Raw genomic sequence first — 22801 nt, forward strand, 5'->3', positions numbered from 1 at the left:
CCCATAACACATTAATAGCCAAGTTGTCTAGACAAAGCTATAGCTATCCCAGCCACAGAGAAACAAGATTTTTATGAATCTTATGGGAGCTGCCACGTATGTGCGACCTGGATAGTTACTGTTGAAGACAGGAAGTTGGGCTTGATGGCCCTTGGTCAGAAACAGAATGATGCATGTTAGGTTCAATAAATTGAACACTGTGTGATGTTGATAGACTTTCTCTGGAGATGTGTCCTTGCTATGGTCATGCAAAGCCACTGCTCTTGTTCAGAGTTCATAATGGTATGAGCAGATAGGCAACTGTTAAACTAATGCTGACATAGCAACCCCTGCCAACTTTCTGTGATACAGGTAATGCTGGACATGGCTTCTCACACTTTTCACTCTTCCTAATACACCAGCAGAGAGGAGGTACAATGAGGCCTTAACTTCTATTCGCTCAGTCATTAGGCATACCTTTGGTGTGTTAAAAAGCAGTTTTTGATGTTTATATAAAACTGGGGAAGCATTACAGTATGGACCTCATACTGTAGCAGAGATTGTGCTGGTTTGCTGTGTGTTTCACAATATAGTGACACCTTACTGAATAACAGAGCAGGACTCAACAGTTTAGTTGGAAAAGTATTGGAAATGAAATACTATGTTGAATAACCCAGTACTAATCAAAGAATATTTCACATTATCGACGCTGCACAAATGTATAAATGTGTTTTAAATTATGATGACCATCATACTAAAATTGTTGTCCACTTTAAAAAAATTTTTTAAATTTCATGAATCCACCATAATTAGTGTATAAACATTTGTTCCGATGCAGAATGATATACCCTTGAAGAAGGACTGGCAGAATGCAGCAGCAGTCCGAAACACGGCTCCGTGTCGGGTTACCAGCACTTTGAATATCGTAAAATGCCCATGACTGAAGCACTGAAAGATAAGTGCAGAATTTCTGATGCTATGGAGAGTTAATGGTTAAATATTTTAATTGCAACAAAAAAAATCTTTAAAAATTTTCTCTATGACAACGTTATGCATTATCAAGAGACTTGAACAGATATGACCTATGATTATATATAAGGCCAAGTCTAATTATGCGAACGCTCATACGATGAAGCCTATTATGATGGTCATCATAATTTAAAACACATTTATACATTTGTGCAGCGTCGATAATGTGAAATATTCTTTGATTAGTACTGGGTTATTCACAATATAGTGATCCAGTATGCCATTCCAGATGTCATAATCCTGATTCTAGAAGAAGATCCCATGCACCATCCTGTATGTTGTAAAATCAGAGTTGGTAGCCAGGTTCGTAGCAGGGTCATTGAGCACTATTTTGTCTGTAAGTCATAGTGTTTGCATTCTTATAGTGTTGAAAAGCTAAGTTGCTGCTGCTCTGAAGCTAACCATTTTTCTGTCCTTGACTTGTTTTGTTTTTTTTGCAGGTCTCCCTGATCTTATATGCATATATGGATTATAGGCTTCTCCAAATAAGATGAACCTCATGGATTAATAGAGCGCAGGGAGAAGAGTTAGAATAGCAATGTATATCTGCTTTGAGGACCCTGGTTGCAGTATGGCCCTCCTGCCTGCAGGGGCCCTCAGTGGGCTACAGTCTGAGCTGCAGAGACTTTGCCTTGAAGATTCTCTGAAGCAGCACTGCCACATCCATAAAAGCCTGCCTCACTCACAATGCATTGCCTCAGCTTGGGTCTAAACATAGTCCTTGCTATGGCCTTGTTCAGTGTCCTGTATAGGCTAGTATATTAGCCTTCAATTCTTGTATGTTTGTTCAGTCCTGTTTTTGTCCTTACATGTGTACCAGCCCTCTAGTCTTATGTCTTGTTTGTATTTGTTTTTCTGTCGCCACCCTTATGTTCTTGTCCCTGCGCCAACTTTGCCCTTTCTTGGTGATTTCCAGTACCTTTGCCCACATCTTCAGTGCAGTCCTGCCAGCCACCAGAACCTGAAGGCTCAACCTGAGGGGAAGATGGCCAATTAGAAAAAAGATCTGGTACTGCATAGCCCACACCTGCAGAAGAGAAGACCATTATCCCTGAGTTCAGCACTGCTCCTGTCCTGGGAGATACCTCTATAACCAGCCAGCATAGCCTGACACTAACTGAATGTTATGCAGTGTTACAACCTGATACCTATGGTACATAACTATTTATGTATAAATTATTATTAAGGTTGGCCATGCTTCAGTTGTAACAATGAAGCAGCCACTTATACTCTTCATGGCTGTCCGTGAAAAAGCAACAGGTAGTTTTAGAATATGAACACATCCACATGTGTGTCTTGCCATTCACAGGCCCTGCAAGGCAGGGTGGTACAATTCATCAAAGATTTGAGTGGATTTGGTTCACAGCCTGTGATAGTGTCCTCTTTGTTATATAGCTCGCCTTTAAACTATGGTATTTGTCAGCAACAGGTCAGAGATGTTTGCACTCGTAACGCTCTAGGACATTATGCCTAGCTTTCTAATGCTTTCTTAACCAGGGCTGGACATATCTCTGCCCTTCAGCACAAAATGCACAACTGGAAATAAGTACAACTAATTTTGGGGTGATACTGATATTTTTTGAGGGGATTCGGCCTCAGTAACTCACAGGTTACTTTAGAATGCATTGCAGTGTGTCAACATTGTCTAATCAGTGTGAATGCCCCAAGGTCCACACACCCATACACCATTACAATTGCAATTGTTTCTGCTCTAGCTGCCTGGAAGATTGCCTTATTAAAAGTTCAAGTGCTTACATAGTATGTGTCATGCAAGGATGTGTGCTTGTTACATTTATTTGGAAAACACAGTAGAAGGGCATCTTAGCTTTTTGGATACAGTGAAAAGGTCAGGGGTGCTGAATGTACACAATTATCGAGCTTTGTATCCGCCAGTACCTGGATTGTAAATGCTTGGACATGATACCTAGGGACCTTCTTCCCCAGTAGTCATTGTAAGGTTACCAGGATTTTCAAGTTTATAAGCCAAAGACCTTCTGTTACAAAAAGACAACCACTGAGTTGTCTCCGGAGCATCTTGATATAGGATGCATCAAATATCTTGAGCAATTTGTGTTATCTTTGTATAATTAATTACTCTCATGTATAGCAGCTACAGGTCAGATAACCCCAGCAATGTCAGGCTGTTTTCTCTATGGAAGACGGGCAAAAGAAAACTTCTTGTTGTCCAATTGTTTTTATTTATTGATCTAAAGAATTTAAGATCTCTCAGATGTATCATCAGATATACAGGTTCAAATGTAGGTTCTTCCCTGTTTTTTGATAAACGATTTAAGTTGGGCTTTCTCCTCTTTTTACTATTGTTTTCACTACGACCATATCAATAAAGGGGGGCAAATATTTACATGTACCAGGGGAAGTGATCAGCATTTGCATCTCCCCCACTTAAAGAAGGCTCTTTGGGTGGAAGCCTACAGTCACCAATCTCAACATAGGGCAGTGGGAGTGATTCAGGTGTGTGTGCATTGAGGAAACCAAACCAATAAAAGAGAAATCCCACTCCAGACTCCTTACAGCAGCGAGTCCAGACTAGTTATCATCTAGCTATTTCAGAACTTCACTAAATCATAATGCATAATGCATGATCTCAGGTCTCCATCAGCTTTGATGTCTGCTCTGTATTACCACACTTTCAATCTCTCAAATGCATCCATTATGCAATTTTGGAATGTTTACTGCATGGTATGCTAGGCCAGAGGTTTATACAGGAATTCCTTTCTTACATTGGAGAGAAACAGTGGTTTTAACTGGGGCCAACCTTTATATTGTTAATACAATAAACATTATAGGGTACTAGTGAAAAGATATGTAGTCCACCTTAAGGACAGAGGAGAACCTATAACCAAATACTGGGCATACAGTCAGCATTATGAGAAACAGCAACTTTCAGGACTTACAGTATCTACATGTAACATATACAGGGCAAGGAACCTGGAGAGCTGGTGAATGCTGTCCAGTTTGGACTATGAATGTGAGGGTGGGCTTTTATGGGTCTAGCAATAGATAGTTTAGGTCCATCATGACAGTGTCTAGTTTTCTCCATACATATAACACATTAAATCATAAATGTTCCACTAAAAGGTAGCAAACATTTGGAAAAGATGTGAGGAAAAAACATGCATTCCAAATTACAAATGTGCCCCCACACATAACAACACATTCCAGTAACATGGCTACTAGACTATAAGAAATACAGTTGGGACTGCCAGTGATGTCACGAAGCTGAGAAGTCACACAGGAGAGCAGCGCCATTCGGGCCTACTCATTTTTACCACCTATGCTCTTCTCGCAGTGAATTCTGTGCTGGCCAAACTTCACTTGATGTGGTCCAGTAGCAACGTTATTGATTAAGCTTGTGATGTCCCAGCATGACTACAAAGACGCCCAGAGTGACAAAAGAGAAAGGAAAGCCTGGGCAACTCAAAATGGCATTGGAATTCGAGCAGGCAAGTCATGATTTGAAAGCTGAGCTCATCAAAGAGATTTCCAAGAATGGATCAGCAATGTTGGAGGATAAGCTAAACAAATTACAGGCTTCCATTGATGAGCTAAAAGATGGAATGGAATCACATGCTAATCAGGTGGAAGGCTTGGAGAACCAGATACTCTCCCAAGAAATGGCGATGGACCATTTAGAAGTTGAAATAACTGCTATTAAATAGAAAAACGCAACTTTACTCGATCAATTAGAAGACCAAGAGAACCGGAATAGACACAATAACCTTCATTTGATTGGGGTACCTGAATCTGTGAAAGACCCAGATTTAATGCACTTACTTCAGGTATCTCTCCCTAAGATATTGGTCTGTTGTTGGAGACTGAACCTATAGTGGTTGAGCGTGCGCATAGAGTGGGACACCCATCGCAAATGAACAACAAGCCAAGACCAGTGGTTGTGAAGATATTAAATTTTGCTGATAAAATAAGACTATTTATGTAGTACAAAAAAGATCTGGATTGAATCCTCTGCAGTAGGAAGGTTCTCATATATTGCTCTTTGATGAATACTCTGCTAGAGTGTCTGAAAGCAGGTGGACATTTTCTCCTATTTGCTTGGAGTTCTTTAGAAAAGGAATCAAATTTGCTCTGCAGTACCCAGAAACACTCAAAATATTTCATGATAGCCAGACCGTCATAGTGCTGATGACTGACCAGGCAACTAAAGCTTTGGATCAACTCAACAACTCATCCACTTAATGGCTGTTATCGGGTTGCAGGTATTTGGTGGTGGGACCATAATTTGCCTTTCAATTCCCTGCGATGACGAGGTATTTTTTCTTTCAAACACATGGCCTGTGCCTTTATTGGGGAGAGACTGAACGTGGCTTTACTTTTTTCTTTTTTGCAATAGTTCATCAGCCATACTTTCATGCGGGCTGATTAGTTCTTGCGAACATAATTGGTTTCACATCTGCGAGCCATTTCCTATCTTTTCACGATTGTGATGATTACAATGATATGCTTTCTCCTGGATGCGATGATATCTGTTTTACTGGTGAAACTTGCCTCTGAGACCCAACTTTATTTTTTCTCTCAGAAAGTATTTTGATTTATTTCATTTGATCTCAGTAGAGCGTGCTTATGATGACTGCACCATTTGCTCGAATCCCAAGTTCCACTGACTAAACTGAGATGATGCAGTATTTTGTTTTTCTATTTCTCATCTCTCATTGAAGAAATGGGCGGCAAATTACAGGGACTGTGCTGATAAACCCTTATTTGATTCGTCATGTGAAAATCATGGATATATTACCATCTGTTCCAGTTTTTGTTTTATCCTTTTGTGCATAATTCATGCCTGAAATTATTTTTTTGTTCTGTATATACATTCAGAACTCACTACTTTTTTTCACACAAGCTACCCTGTTTTTTTTAATGGCCAGGGAAGTACATTGGAAATAAAGATTGACTTGAAGAGTGTATCTTCAGAAGGATCTCGTTGAGTCAAGAACTGAAGATACAGTCCCTTGGAGCAAAATGAGGTTGGGTTTGGATGATATTGTGGTATAGTATGATGAGAAGTGTTGTGTATGCAGTAGATTTGTGGTTGGGGATGAATGTGTGGTGTATGTTTCCTAAAGAACAGTGGGGGTGAATGTGTTGGGAATGTGTGGGAATGTATTAATGTATGTGTGGTTGTATGCTACTGGTGCTTTTTCAATCTCCTGTCCCTATGGTAGTTCAATGAAAAGGGTGGTTACTATCATATGTAAATATAGTTGTTGGGACACTGAGGCTGGGCGGCGTCTCAACTCCTGTTTAAACTGAGAACATGGTTTGTGTAATCCTATTATGGTGGACCAAATATGCCTAACTTAAAATTAATTTCTCTTAATGTGGATGGAGTTCGTTCTCCCATTAAAGGAAACAGATACTATCTCTTTTCAAAAAAGACAGGATTTTCTTTAATGTATTTACTTAATTAGAAATATATGATAAGAATTATGTATTCTGCTAACCTGTTTGTTTTGTATTTTAATTAATTGTATTTTATGTATTTATTATTTTTATATACCAACATTTGATCTGAGATATCACATCAGTTTACATTCAGGTACTGTAAGTATTTCTCTATCCCCAGAGGGCTTACAGTCTAAGTTTTGTACCTGAGGCAATGGAGGGTAAAGTGACTTGCCCAAGGTCATAAGGAGCGACAGTGGGACTTGAATGCTGGTCTTGTGGTTTAGAGCCCATTGCTCTAACCACTAGGCTATTCCACCTCCCTAACTTTTATGAATTGCTGTTTTGTCTTTTAACTATGAATGTTTTATTGTAAACCGCTTAGACGGTCAGCATACTGCCCAATTTGCGGTATATAAAAGCTTTTAAATAAATAAATAAATAACACATTGAATTCCTCCAAGAGGCCCATCTGCCTAATGCTGAGCTTGGGAAGCTGAAGCAGGACTGGGTGGGGCAATGCCATTACGCATTCCAGTAGACAACGTGGTGTAGCAATTCTCCTTCACAAGCAATGTCCCTTTGTTTTGGCGAAAAAATAACGGATAGAGAAGGGTGCTATATCATTTTGAGTGGCACTGTAGTGTAACACAAATTGGAATTGTGTAATGTTTATGCCCCAAACATATTTACTCAATCCTTTTTTACTACCCTAGTTGGTGAACTAGGCCAATTTTTGCAACATCAATTGATTGTTGGAGGCAACTTGAATTTACCAATATCCCTTGCTTTGGACACTAAGCCTATCCGATCTAAATGTGCTCACAATCCTAATGAAGGAGTTTTTTTTCTCCAAAAAGAACTTCAATTGATAGACATTTGGTGCTTACTCCATCCTACAGAATTATACTTCATTTTTCATTCAAAAGTGTATAACTCCTTCTCTAGAATAGATTACTTTTTGATTTCCGAGTCTTTGATTCCTAAGATAAGTGCTGTATCTATTGTCACTTTTACCATCTCTGACCATGCCTCCGTTCTGCTTGAGTTATCCTTAGGCTCATTTGGGTCTCCTGCTTTTAGATGCGACTACTACCTATTTTATGATGAAGATTTCCATGAATATTTACAAGACAAATGCGATGAGTATGTGATTTTTAATGCATCACCAGACATTTCTGGGGAGGTTTTTTGGAATGCAGGGAAAGCAGTAATTCAAGGTCATATTATAGCCTACACAGTTAATAAGGCTAAACAGAGATAAGGAAATCTTGAGATTACAAGCTCAATTGAAATTACTAAAAAAGCAACTTATTAAATCCTTTCACTCTGAAGTCCAACTGCAAACTGATTGTACTAGAAAATCATTAAAACCACTTATTATATCAAAGAAAAGTGCAGCATATTATGCAGTACAAAAGTCTTCTTTTCAGTCAAAGAAATAAAGCTGGCAAGCTATTAGCGTGCTTGGTGAAAAATATTAAGCCCAAACATTATATCACATCATTAACAGATGATATGGGTACAGTACACAAGTCTAGTGTGGGCAACACTGAGGCAATGTTAGATTTCTATCAGCAATTATATGCCAGTTGGTCAGGTTGAGGGAGTGCTCAGGAACAATTTTTTTTAGAGATCTTAATGTTCCTCAAATATACGATGTGCAAAGACAAATTGTAGATAAACCTATTTCAGTCTCTGAGATTCTTTCTGTTATTAATTATTTAACTTTAGATAAATCACCTAGATTGGACAGCTTCAGGGTTGAATTCTGTAAAATTCTATATGACAAGGTGGCATATCCACTGCTCCAAATGTATAACTGTTGTCTCGCTTGTGGCAAATTTACTGCAGATATGAATCATGTCTTGATTGTGGTATTTCCTAAACCTGGTAAGGATTTTTCTAAACAAGGCTCCTACAGAACAATAGCCTTAATAAATGTTGACTTACACATCTTAGCATCACTCCTAGCCAAATGTCTTAATATTGTCATTCCTTACCTGATTGCTGATGACCAAACAGGCTTTGTAAAGAATAGACATGGGGGTCACAAATATACGCAAACTAAAGGAAGTTACTGGATCTGGTGACAGGTGCAATCCACAGGGTTTGATCATTAGCCTAGATGCTGAGAAAGCATTTGATAATGTTCAATGGCCATATATGTTTTGGCTACTGCAAATATTTGGTATTCCTCCAAATGTTATTATGTGGATACAACTCTTATATGCTCACCCCACTGCCAGTATTCTTATAAATGGCAAAATGTCTACTTTTACGTTGAAATGTGGGACTAGACAGGGATGTCCCTTATCTCCTTTACTTTATATCTTAATGGTGGAAACTTTACCCATCAAAATATGGAAGACATCGGAGATTGCACACTCTTTACCTTTGTAGCTGCACTTTCAATTTTTTTTTTAATAATTTAATTTCCTCATTTTGTCAAAGTTTTCCTTTTGAAAATTTAGTGCTAAAGCCGTGGATTCACTTACTGTCCCCTTCCTGTCATTAATTCAAATTTGATCATGTTATAATCACTATTGCCAAGTCGCCCCACCACTGTTACCTCTCTCACTAAATCCTGAGAATTAGATATAAAATTGCTCCCTCTCTTGTCAGTTCCTGGACCAATTGCTCCATAAAACTGTCATTTATTCCATCCAGGATCTTTTTCTCTCTAGCATGTCCTGATGTTACATTTACCCAGTCAATATTGGAGTAATTGAAATCTCCCATTATTACTGCACCACCAGTTTGGCTAGCTTCCCTATTTTCTCAGCATTTCACTGTCCACCTCATCATTTTGGCCAGGTGGATGGTAGTATACTCCTATCACTATACTCTTCCCCAACACTCAAGGGATTTCTACCCATAAAGATTCGATTGGCAATTTAGTCTCTTGCCATCCCATATATAAAGCGCCACCCCGTCACCAAGTTGCTCCTCTCTATCATTGTGTCATAATTTGTATCCTGGTATAGCACTACCCCATTAGTTATCCTCCTTCTACCATGTCTCTGAGATGCCATCATTCATTGCTATACACTCTTAAGTCTCCCATCTTACTTCTTAGACTTCTGGCATTATCATACAAACATTTCAAAGTGTGTTTTTTCTTTGTATTAACATTCCGCTTTTCACTTGTCAGAAATAATTTGGAATCTTTTAGCTTAGGTAATTCTTTACTTATAGGCACATAGACTACTTTTCTTATTACTGGAACCTCTTTGTTGCTAACTTTAATGCTTCATTAGTACCTTCGAAGATACCTCCCTCCAAACCATGCATTGCTGAGCGATTGTTGGCTTTCCTCTACCTCCTCTACCTCCTCTACCTCCTCTACCTCCTTTTAAAGATTAGAGCCAGCAGCCTGGTTCCACCCTGGTTAAGGTGGAGTCCATCCATTTAGAAAAGACTCCCCGTTTCTCAAAAGGTTCCCCTCTGGGGACCTGCATGTGGAACAGGGAGCATTTCAGAGAATGCTACCCTGGAGGTTCTGATTTTCAGCTTTCTACCTAAGACCCAAAATTTGGCTTCCAGAACCTCCCTCTCACATTTTCCTATGCTGTTGGTGCCCACATGTACCAAGACAGTCAGTTCCTCCTCAGTACTGTCTAAAATCCTATCTAGGTGACACCAAGTAGGCGATTCTCATGCCCACCCAGCTATCTACATTCCTAATTATCAGATCACCAACTATGCCAGCCAACATAACCCTTCTATCTGGGCAGTAGCCCTGGGAGACACATCCTCGGTGTGAGAGGACAATGTATTGCACCATGGTGTGATCACAAAACTGAGTACTGTGCACAATTTTGGTCACTTTATCTCAAAAATGATGTAGCAGAATTAGAAAAGTTATAGAGAAGAGCGACCAAAATGATAAAAAGGTGGAATGATTCTCCTGTGTGGAAAGGCTAAAGAGGTTAGGGCTCTTCAGCTTGGAGAAGAGATGGCTGAGGGGAGATATGACAGAGGTCTATAAAATAATGAGTAGAATGGAACAGGTGAATGCAAATTGGTAGTTTACTCATTTAAAAAGTACAAAGACTAGGGGACATGCAATGAAGTTACGGGCCGATACAGTAAGGGGCGGTAGAAAGAGGTGCGTTAGTGCCCGGCACACCCGCGTTTGCCGCACACACAGTTCGGATCACCTACCGCTCAATACTGTATTTAAATGGCATGCAAATGCAAGCCGCGTCCAACCCGCGTCCAACATGCGTCCATGAAGCGCAATCCATTTTACTGTATAGGCGCTATAGCATCGAATAATAAGTCCTCACCTGGCTGCTGAATTCAATACCGGCCCCAGCTCCTCTGGTTCCAGCTGGCTGTATTGAAGGCCTCAGAGGGCCTCCATGATCTCCTACACTCACCTCTTTTTTAAATCACTAATGTCTTCCTCCTCGTCACCAATCATTGAAGAAATCACATCCGAGTGTATCGCCATCACCAGGTTCTCCGGAGTCCTTTGATCCTCTGGGGATAAAGTTGTATGAAGCTCATGCAGGGGAGCAGTTTCAACTTCCTCCCGCTCTTCCTGCTGCAAGCCATCTCCCAGAGTGTTTGCTTGTCGGATGATGTGGGCGTCCACTGGACATCGATTAGGAAAAACAGAGGAAGCAGGATGAGCTTTGCGTTCCTTAGCTCGCCTCTTCCTCTTAGTATGCAGCATTACTGCAAATTCAGGAAACAGACAGACGGAGCAATCTCACTCTCGCCATCTTGGGTCCTCCCCTATGGGAAAATAACTTCATGGCATAGGATTTTAATTTATCCCTTAGTATCCTTTATCCTGCCACAGACAGATGTAAGCCATCTTTGACATAGAGTCCTTTTCTGTTTCATAAATTGCCCCAGCCTTCAATATATCCAAAACTTTGTTCCTTTCACCAAGTTTTGAGCCATGCATTGAAGTTATCTATATGGCTTAGCCTCTCTTTCCCCTTTCCATGAGCAGGTAATACCTCTGGAAAGGCAATAGTCTTCGCTATGTGACTAATCTGTTTCGCCAGAGACTGGAAATCTCTCTGTACCACTTGGATGCTGTTTCTAGCAAGGTTGTTGGTTTCCAGATGGATTATAATATCAACTATAAAGTCCTTGCTTTCTTCTTTGATTGCATTGACTATTTGAATAGCGTTTCTGCTGGTCGATAATCCCGGAAAGCTTTTAACTATAGTGTTCACCTTGAATAGAGTTCCCAAATTAGCGCCTCTGATGACTGAGTCACCCAGCACAATGAGCTTGTTCTTATGGTTATTGTTTATATTCTGTAATTTTTGCATGCATTAGATTTCTTCTTTCTTTTCAGATACCACTTCAATCTTCATCGCTTTAGTTGCTTCAATATGTAATACAGAGAAGGCATTTTGTACTTGTATCACTTGAGAGGGCGTGTGTCTCCTCATCACAGGTCTTACTCTCCCAGAGCCCACAGTAATCCATTTGTTCCTGGATTTCTGTTAAGCGTGCCGGCCACAGCAGACCCACGGCTTGGCCCCCTTACCTCTCTTAAGTGAATCCAGTGCCTGGTCCCTCGACCCTGGCGGTGGTAGGCTTCCGGCTCTGTCCTCGGGCCACCCCTGGTGCCTCTGGCTCAGCTACGGATCCTGGTGCTCCATGTCAGGCCTCTCTGCGTAGCCCGCGGAGAGATGCCTCTCAGCGTTGCGCCCCTCCCTAGGCGCGCGCGCATCTCTAAGTCTTAAGTAGGGCCCGGGCGGGAACCAAGCCGCAGCTCCGGATGATGCATCAGCCCAGACTCCACTTCCTAAGATTGCCTTTGCAGCAGGTCTCCTCACTGGTCAAGTACTCATTGCCTCCTTGTGATTCTTCTTGTTGACTCCTGCTCCTGATTTCCTTGTCCCTGCGTTCCTGATCTTCAACCCTTCCTTGGATTGCCTTCATGGACTTTGACCCTGCTTTGCCTGACCACGCCATTGACTCTCTCTAAGCCCAGACCTCTGCTTTTCCCGACCTCGCCATTGACTCTCTCCAAGCCCGGACCTCTGCTTTGTCCGACCACGCTGTTGACTCTCTCCAAGTTCGGACCTTTGCTTTGTCTGACCGCGCTGTTGCTTCTCTCCAGACCCAGACCTCTGCATTGCCTGACTACTCCATTGCCTCTCTCCAGACCCAGACCTCTGCATTGCCTGACTACTCTGTTGCCTTCTCCAGATCTGGACCTCTGCATTGCCTGACTACTCTGTTGCCTTCTCCAGACCCGGACCTCTGTATTGCCTGATTTCGCTCTTGACTCTCTCCTCATCTAGACCTCAGCCTTGCTTGCCACTGCTTCCAGTTTGCCACCAGACCTGACTCCAGCTTGCCCTATGACACTTCTTCAGTCTACGTCCTGGACCTGGCCTATTCAGGCTTTGGCCTGTTCTTGCTCGGGTGCCCCCTGTCTGACTTTGGTTCTTTTGGCACCCAGGTCTCCGTGACTTCGCCTCGTTCACTACAGACTGTCATTCTCTCCTGTTGCTGCCTCTGTGTTGACCTCGATCCTTCCATCGACAACGACTGACGGAGGCCCACCTAAGTCCAGCCGGCCCCAGCACCCAAAGGCTCAACCTGCGGGGAACGAGGGCTGGTATTGGTGAAGTGCCAGCCGGCATCTGTCCGTCAGCCCTCTTTGCCTGCTGACGGTGGGGACCCATAGGATCCCTCCTACGGGTTGCGTCAACCCCACCTCGGCCCAAGGGTCCACCTCCGGCGCAACAGTTTCTGTTCGATTCTTGTAAGTGGTGAGGGACATGTGGGCTGCACAATTATGAAGGATGGGTATCTTTGGGTCACAGGTCTTGTCCTACCTGTGCCCACTGTAAACCAGTTTTTCATGGGCTTTTAAATTCTCCTGGTAATGAGGAAATGATTCTAAATTATACTGTAGGGTGGGTGAGGATTTCTTGATAGTAGCTGATATTTTCTTTATTTCAGCTAGTTCAGCTTTAAGGTGATCCTACTTCTTTTCATGGAAGAGAGTTTTGAACAAATGGGGCAAGCCCTAAGTTTTCAGATGATTTGCCTCAAAATAAAGGCTCCACAATTGTTACACTGGATAGTCTTCATTTTGCTCAAATAATTTGATGGAGAACATATAAGGAATTGCTAAATTTCTAAATTATCTTTTTTCCAATTCTTTATACAGGTGGACTGTATTAGAAGAACTAGCCTAGGGGTGGGTGGGTAGTGGGGTAAGGTGGGAGGGAATTAACCAGTGTGGACTGTAGTTTCAAATTAGTTTCAAAGCACCCCAAATATCTAGTAGAAACCTGTATCTGAGTTCCTCTATTCAATAGCAGACTTGGAAATTAGAAAAATAACCAGCAAATTCTCACACAAAGCAGAAAACAGAAAGTAGCATAAAAACTAGCAAATATAATTCCACCTTTTTTTTGCCCCCCCCCCCCTTAGCTTACCAACCACACACCAGTCAGTTAGTAAGAGCAGAATATTATAATCTCTATTCAGAACTCAATTATGCAGTCTCACACCAGAACAACAAATTCAGAACAGAGATAAAGCAAAATATCTTGGGAAAATAGAAAGAAATCTTCTTAAACTTGTGGAAGCAGGAGTTAGGTATGCTGCTGTGTGCCCAGTAGGACTAGCGTATAAGCTCAAAGCCCAGCAATGTAGGACATGTGCTGGGAGATACCTGCTCAAACTAGAAACTGCCTACCTCCAGCTGTGCTATAGTTTCAAATGTGGCAAGTACCCCCCCTGAAGAAATGGGGAGGGGGGGGGAAAGTCCTGCAATGTGGCAAAGACCCTCCACCCACCACGTGATTATGCATGAGCTTATGTATATTTATCAACAGGAAAGTCTAAGACAGGGGAGCAAAGAAGGAGAAGGGAGCAAAACCAGAGGCGTGACCCTGGAAGTGAACCAGAAGGGTGAACCCGAAGCAGCCCAGTATCCCCTGCTATCAAGGAGGGAGAAGACTAAGGTGTGGCCAGGAGACCGGAGAGGCCCTGTCCAGGGACTGATGGTGGTACAGATCCTGAGGTTACGGGGAGCCGAGAGAAGCCCAACAGCTCTGCTAGTTTGGGACCTAGAAGCAAGCTCCCAGACAGCCGGTAACTCTGCTAGAACCAGACCTCAGAAACAAGTCTCCTCCCCTGCCCACATTCTCCAGACCTCCAACCAGCGTCTAATTCAAAGGTAAACAGAAGGATATTGCCTGACGTTGGGACCAGGGGTAAGTAAGTTAGCCATGTGTATTAATATATTAAGCAGGCTAAGGTTTATGGCATGTGTGTAACCACCCCTGGGACAGAACTTTCTTAGGGTAAATTGGTGCTTACTGGCCAGGATGTTAGAGACTGGAATTGTCTTCTAAATTCTAAATCCTACCAAATCTGATAAATAAAAGTCTGTTTATGAGGAGAATACGTTACATTTTTCCTGAACTTAGGATCATGAAACCAAGGTTGCTGTTGTAAATAATGTTTGGTTAGTTAGCACTCCTCTGAAAGAGCTTGCAATTTCTAACAAGCATGATGTTACCAGTAAGGTTCCCTTACCCAGTAATGTTTCTTTAGTCATAGTACCTAAGAACTCCATAGTTACTATAGGATGTGTGTCCTTATAATACCTAGAACCAGACCCGATTTCCATAGAGGTAGAAATCCTGGATGTGTTTTGGGGCCATGAAATCAACTTTGATGAAATCCTGGTATATCTTTTAGGCTATAAAGACTCTCGTACTGTGGAACTATCTGTAGACAAAGATACAGCAGAAATTGCTGACTACAACTATAATTCCAGAGATGAAAATATTTAACAAAATATTTTACAAACTGACTATATCCTGTCTTATGCCTTACCTGCCCTAACCATGGTGTTGTAGCCTACCTGCTATTTTCAATCATCCTCTTTAAAAGAGCAAGGGCTTAGTAAGACACACACGGGAAAGGTCTTGCTGTATAGCTATTCACTTGTGAAACCTCCCATAGCCCCCATCTCAGGAGCTGTATGAGGCACCGGACAATCAGTGATAACACTTTGTTACTTTCCAGACTAGGGAAAGGAGGGTTGCACACATATACATTCTACTTCAAGTGTAAGAAGGTGTCCCTACCTCCTATTTCTATGGTTTGCACCACGTGAGAACTACATTATTTTCTTATTTCTTATTAGATAGATAGATAGATATATTTCTTGTTACTATTCCCAATTTATTTTCTTCATTATACTTATACTTTTTGCCATTCCTCATTATAAGATGATTTTATTCACTGTTATTCTATCTATTACATTATTACATTACTTCCATTCTATTATTACTATTATGATTCCCTATAAATATCATGACTATTATTATTGTTGCATTATTCCTACCTCATGTTGATGATGTCATGAGAACTGTAAACCAGAATTGAAGGATGCTTTCAAGATCTGCCTGTTTGTATGCTCCTGTGTAAATAAAACCAAGGCAGAGGGACAATGCAACAACTTAAACTCATAAGCAGGAGTCATAGACTGGCCAAAGGAGTCCAGAGGTCAGAAGGACCCCCATCCTTGGAAGAAGGGGGGCAGTCTGAGATGGAGAAAATGCTGACACTGGCGTAACGGCTGGCCATCCAGCTTATATCCAAGATGTGGCAGGAGCCCCCCGCCCCCAAAGAAATGGGGAGGGGGCAAAGACCTGCAATGCGGCAAGGACTCCCGAAAAAATGGGGAGGCGGAAAAGACCTGCAATGTGGCAAAGATCCTCCATCCACCACATATTTATGCATGAGCTTATGCAAATTTATCAGTTGGAAAGTATAAGACAGGGGGCAAATAAGGAGAAAGGAGCATAACCAGAGGAGCGACCCTGAAAACAAACCAGAAGGGTGAACCCGAAGCAGCTCAGCACCCCCTGCTATCAAGGAGGGAGAAGACTAAGGTGTGGCCAGGAGACCAGATAGAGGAGAGGCCCTATCCAGGGACTGATGGTGGTACAGATCCTGAGGTGACGGGGAGCCAAGAGAAGCCCGACAGCTCTGTCAGTACGGGACCCAGAAGCAAGCCCCCAGCAGCCAGTAACTCTGCTAGTACCAGACCTCAGAAACAAGTCTCCTCCCCTGCCCACATTCTCCAGACCTCCAGCCAGCATCTGCTTCAGAGGTAAACAGAGGGATATTGCCTGACTTTGGGACCAGGGGTAAGTAAGTTAGCCATGTGTATTAATATATTAAGCAGGCTAAGGTTTATGGCATGTGTGTAACCACCCATGGGACAGAACTTTCTTAGGGTAAATTGGTGCTTAGTGGCCAGGATGTTAGAGACAGGAATTGTTGTTGTCTTCTAAATGCTAAATCCTACCAAACCTGATAAATAAAAGTCTATTTATGAGGAGAACACATTAGATTTTTCCTGAACTTGGGATCATGAAGTAAAGTGGGAGGGTAACTGGATGTGTCCTGTAGCAGACAGGTCCCTGCTCCCCTAAACTTGCTTACAGTTATGCCCTTGCCTCTTTTCTCCTCCTGATTTTCCTGATGCTAGTTATTGATTGCTGCTTGGGCTTCTTCCAGTGTTATAGGATTGATTAATGTTCTCACAGACTGAATCAGAAAGGTTTGCATCTTGGCTCCCATAGTGTAGTCCCTTATCACTCCTATTTCTAAGCCAGGTTCTGATGCATACAGTTTCATAGAGTATTCTTTGAATGTTTCATAAATGCCTTTGTGTAGTGACTGGAAGGTTTCCCTGTTCATTTAGAATCGGTTTTATTCCTTTGCAACTAATTAAAGTTGCCAGGCCAATAATTTCCTTGCTTCCCACCCCCCTCCCTTTATTTTAGGTAGTTTCTTTTAATGTTTCTCATAGACAAGGTAATTTTCAAAGGAAAATATAAATGTAACACATTATCGTAGCAATTTTCAAAAGCCCATTTACCCACATATAAAGGATAACTTTCAAACTGCTCACCTGCACCCATTTACCTGTGTATATGCAAAGATGCTACTGTATTTTATAACCAGGTGTGATAGAGTATATGACAGAGAGCCTCAGACTGCCTTAACGGACTGGCTCCAGCTATCTGGCCCGGTCCACCTTAAGACAGACAGGAAAGGGATCCTCAGGTGGGGGCGTTTCCCTGAGTTAAGGGATACAAAGGTGAGGCCCTGAGAGAGTTAGATAGGCCCCAAGGAGAAGAAGGAAGCTGTAATGGAGTGTTGTGCTCTTTTGGAAAAACTGTTCTTGCATTGTCAGTCTGCTGAGGTAAGCAGCCATTTTGATTCTGTCTTGCTGAACTTTTTGCAATTAAACTGTTGAAAAGCAGAACAGACTCCAGCCTGGTCTGTTTTCTGACCTTCTCCTGTCTTAGACCGCTCCAAGGGCATCACATATGGTGGAAGAAGCGGAATTACCTGTTCTAAGCGTCACAGACAGGGACCCACACTAGCAGAAAAAAAAAATTTGGGGGGGGCCTGGCTGCAATGGTAGCCACACAGGATTTTTTTTGTTGTTTGTCGGTACCGGCTAAGGAGAGAAGCTCCATCGGAGGGAGGGAACAGAAGAAGTGAGTTAGAGCTGGTGAAGCAGGCTTTTCTTTTGTTTGGAAGAAGGGGAAAGGTTTCCGTTCTTGAAGGGGCAGGAGCTCAGAATAGCCTCTGCAGGAACCTCCCTGAGAAATGGAGCAGCTACTGCAAGCCCTGGTGGAGGGACAACAGCAGCTCCGGGCAGCCGCTCAGACCCAGTATGCACAGCACCTGCAGCTACTGCAACAATTGCAGCAACACCTGGAAGCCCAAGCACAGCTTAATGGCCAATTACTATGAAGGATACCAGCGCCAGGGATCAATGGGGTACACACCGGAACGGAACAGAGTCCAACCCCACCAACACAGGAAATTCGGCTGACAAAGATGGGGCCCCAAGATGACCCGGAAGCATTCCTGGTCACCTTTGAAAGGGTGGCAGAGGCCATGGCCTGGCCTAGGTCCCAGTGGGCCATGAGAGTGGCCCCACATTTAACCGATGAGGCCCAGGCCGCATACCGGGCCCTTGACAACCAGCAAGCCCAAGACTATCAAGAGGTCAAGGCTGCCATACTCGATAGACTGGGACTGCCTAAGGAATCTTATCGGAAAAGTTTCCGGGGCTTAACCTTTATACCAGGAGAGAAACCCCGGGTTCTGGCTCAGAAATTAAAGGACCGGTGCTGGCAGTGGCTAGAACCCGATAATAAAAGGGTAGTTGAAGTTGAGGAGACTGTCATGGCAGAACAGTTTGTGGACGTTCTCCCCTCCCGAGTGCGTGAATGGGGGTGGTGACAGACAGTGGGAACCCTGAAGGATGTGGTTTCCCTAGTAGAGCGTTATTTGGATGCTGCAGACACAGGCCATGGGCTTACTCCAGCAGAGAAGAATTCCCGAATAAAGGGCTTGGAGAAAGGAAGAAGAGAATTGAGGGGCGGAACCCTAAACTGCTTTATCGGCTGAGAAGTGAAGAGTCTCCCTACCTCACGAGACCCTGATAACGCATTAGAGGGACCTGAGGGCGGAACGAGTAAACACCTAGAAGCAGTGAAGCCCAAAGGGACCTATTTCAACTGTGGAGAGAGGGGACACTTTGCTCGGGACTGCTATCGAGTGGAGGATGAGTTTATGGATGTCAATTTGGTGGCCCCTTACTCCTGCTCGTTTGTGGACATTCCCCGCTCGGGGTTTACAATCTTCGTGGTTCCGGTGGAGCTAGATGGCGATTCGACCCAAGCCTTAGTAGGCTCGGGAGGTATAAAAACTCTCATTCGGAGGGAACTGGTCAAAAGAACACAGATTGATTATGAACAGACAGTGACCCTCGCTTGTATAATTGGAGATCAGAGACAATACTCGACCAGTCAGGTCCTATTGAAGACTCCAGTGGGACAAGCGACAGTAGAAGTGGGAGTGCTCCCCTGGATATCATATCCAGTGATACTGGGAAGAGATTATCCAGACTTTGGGATTCTTTGGGCCCGGCTCATGAGGGGCCCAGATGACTTCAGTGAGGAAGAGACCTCATTTCCGGAGATCTTTCCGTTAGAAGACCTGGACTTGTATATTAATAATCCTAAGATACCCAAGCCTCGTAGACAACATAGGGTAGAAAAGTATAATTATTCCCAAGGTTTAGAGGCAGTTATGGAGTTAGAGGGGGCTCCCCAACCCATAGAGGTTCCCTTAGACTGGATAGGTGAGGGAAACCCCGGGAATTTTAGGCGGGCCCAACAAGAAGATGTGACACTAAAAGGGGCCTGGGAGAATATACAGATAATAGATGGGGAATTAGTCTCTGGGGTGGAGGGTCAAAAAACCAGCTCCCCCCCCCCCTTTTTTTGTACTCAAGAAAAATCTAGTATACAGAGTAGCAAAGGGGAATCTGGAAGGCGAAACGGTTGAACAGCTTTTGGTTCCCCAGCAGTATCATCAGCAAGTGTTGCGGCTCACCCATAGTCACCTTTTGGGGAGCCACTAGGGGAAGAGAAAACACGAGAAAAGAATTTAGCCCAGTTCTATTGGTCTGGCTTGTATCGACACATTCAGGACTATTGTCAGTCCTGCCCTACCTGTCAGCTGACCAGACCGGCAGCAACGCACGTAGCTCCCCTTGTGCCTATGCCAATTATAGAGACACCCTTTGAGAGGGTCGCTATGGACTTGGTAGGCCCCTTAGAGAGGTCTAGCCGCGGAAACAAATATATCCTGATCATTCACGATTATGCAACCAGGTATCCAGAAGCTATTCCCCTATGAGATATGAAGACTCAAACAATAGCCACAGCCTTGGTGGAGGTGATTTCCCGGGTGGGGTTATCCAAAGAGATATTAACCGACCAAGGGCCCTGTTTGTCTCTAAAGTGATGAAACAAGTTTGCACATAATTGCAGGTAAAAACCCTGCGGACATCAGTTTACCATCCACAAACTGATGGGCTCGTGGAGCATTTTAACAAAACTCTCAAACAGATATTGAGGAAGTTCATAGCGGAAGATGGCAAGAATTGGGACTTACTTTTGCCATATATATTGTTCGCCATTCGAGAGGTCCCTCAAAGTTCGACCAGGTTTTCCACGTTCAAATTATTGTATGGTAGAAGACTACGGGGAATCCTGGATGTAGTACGAGAGACCTGGGAAGAGGAACCCAATTCTGGACGGAATTTGGCTGACTATGTGATCCAGATGCAGGACTGACTGGGGAGGGCAGGAGAGGCTGCCCGACTTGCCTGGAAAAGGCCCAGGCTACCCAAGCCCGGCAATATAATCAGTCCACTGTTCCTCGGGTCTTCCAGCCGGGAGACTGCGTACTAGGGCTACTACCGACGTCGGAAAATAAATTGCTGTCCTGTTGGCAAGGTCCGTATGAGGTGCTGGAGAAGATGGGCCCAGTGGATTATAAAGTGGCCCAACCTGACAGATGGAAGAAGGCCCAGATCTTCCACGTGAATCTACTAAAAAAATGGGCTGCTCCGACTTGCAGTCTGGTCCAAGAAGACGACTTTGGTCCAGTCGTTTCACAAACTTCCGAGCGCCAGATGATCCCATATGGAGACCAACTTTCCACAACGCAGAAAGTGGACCTGGATAAACTAGTGACTCGAAATAAAGATGTCTTCTCGACTATGCCTGGGAGAACTCACATAGCTTGTCACGATATTATTACAACCCCAGGAGTAGTAGTTAAACAACGGCCCTACCGGATTCCTGAAGCCAGGAGGCAGGTGGTAGAAGCTGAGGTAAAAGAAATGCTTTGACTTGGAGTAATAGAGGAATCCAATAGTGATTGGTCCTCGCCTATTGTAATGGTACCTAAACCGGATGGTACTATCCGGTTCTGTATTGACTTCTGGAAGGTCAATGAGGCTTCGAAGCTGGATGCATATCCGATGCTCCGCGTGGATGAACTTATTGAATGCTTGGGAACTGCCCAGTTTATCTCCATGCTTGATTTGACAAAGGGGTACTGGCAAGTTCCCCTGGCGCCAACTGCAAAGGAGCAGATGGTTTTTCAACACCGAAGGGACATTTCCAGTTTACGGTCCTGCCGTTCAGACTTCATGGGGCTCCAGCTACCTTCCAACGCTTGGTAGACCGCTTACTACGCCCACATCAGGGTTATACAGCAGCCTATCTTGACGACATTGTCATTTACAGTGGAGACTGGGCGACACACCTATGGCAATTACAGGCCGTACTTACAAGTCTACGAAAGGCTGGATTGACAGCCAACCCCAAGAAATGTAAATTAGGGAGGTCAAGAAGTACAATATCTGGGATACTCCCTTGGGAGAGGGAAAGTCTACCCACAGACATGGAAATAGAAGCAATTACCTGAGTCCCAGTCCCACAGACAAAGAGTAAGGTGAGAGCCTTTTTAGGCCTCATCAGTTACTATCGACGGTTCATACCAAACATTTCAGAAAAAACGAAGCCCCTCACATGCCTATTACAAAAGAAAGCCCCAGAGAAAGTTAGATGGTCTCAGAGGCGGCGGAAGCTTTCCAGGGATTAAAGAAAGACATATGCTCGGAACCTGTTCTTCTAAGTCTGGACTTTACCAAGCCCTTTATAGTACAGACAGACGCATCAGAGGTGGGGCTAGGAGCCGTTCTTACACAAGAGAAAGGAGACGAAGAACACTCAGTAGCCTTCATTAGCAGGAAGCTACTACCCCAAGAGAGATGCTACTCAATGATAGAGAAAGAGGCTTTAGCTGTCAAATGGGCCTTGGAGGCTTTTCGTTATTACCTATTGGGCCGCCAGTTCACGCTGGTAACAGATCACCAACCCCTTGTCTGGGTCGCTCGGAATAAAGAGTCCAATGGACAAATAATGAGGTGGTTTCTGGCACTCCAACCATTTGACTTTAAAGTCCGACACAGAGCAGAGAAGGCGAATATAAATGCAGACTTCCTTTCTAGAGAAGTCTCCCTTGTACAGGCAGGCGCTCAAGTAAGGAAGATTGAGCTGAGTTGGAGGGAATGTGATATAGTATATGACAGAGAGCCTCAGACTGCCCGGTCCACCTTAAGACAGACAGGAAAGGGATCCTCGGGTGGGGGCATTTCCCTGAGGTAAGAGATACAAAGGTGAGGCCCTGAGAGAATTAGATAGGCCCCAGGGAGAAGAAGGAAGCTGTAATGGAGTGTTGTGCTCTTTTGGAAAAACTGTTCTTGCATTGTCAGTCTGCTGAGGTAAGCAGCCATTTTGATTCTGTCTTGCTGAACATTTTGTAATTAAACTGTTGAAAACCAGAACAGACTCCAGCCTGGTCTGTTCTCCGAACTTCTCCTGTCTTAGACCGCTCCAAAGGCATCACAACAGGTATTACCTTTGCTAGTTATCATTCTAAATTCCATGTTATAAAATACGACTACATATGC

This window comes from Rhinatrema bivittatum, chromosome 6, assembly GCF_901001135.1.
Source record: "Rhinatrema bivittatum chromosome 6, aRhiBiv1.1, whole genome shotgun sequence".
Classification (NCBI taxonomy): domain Eukaryota; kingdom Metazoa; phylum Chordata; class Amphibia; order Gymnophiona; family Rhinatrematidae; genus Rhinatrema; species Rhinatrema bivittatum.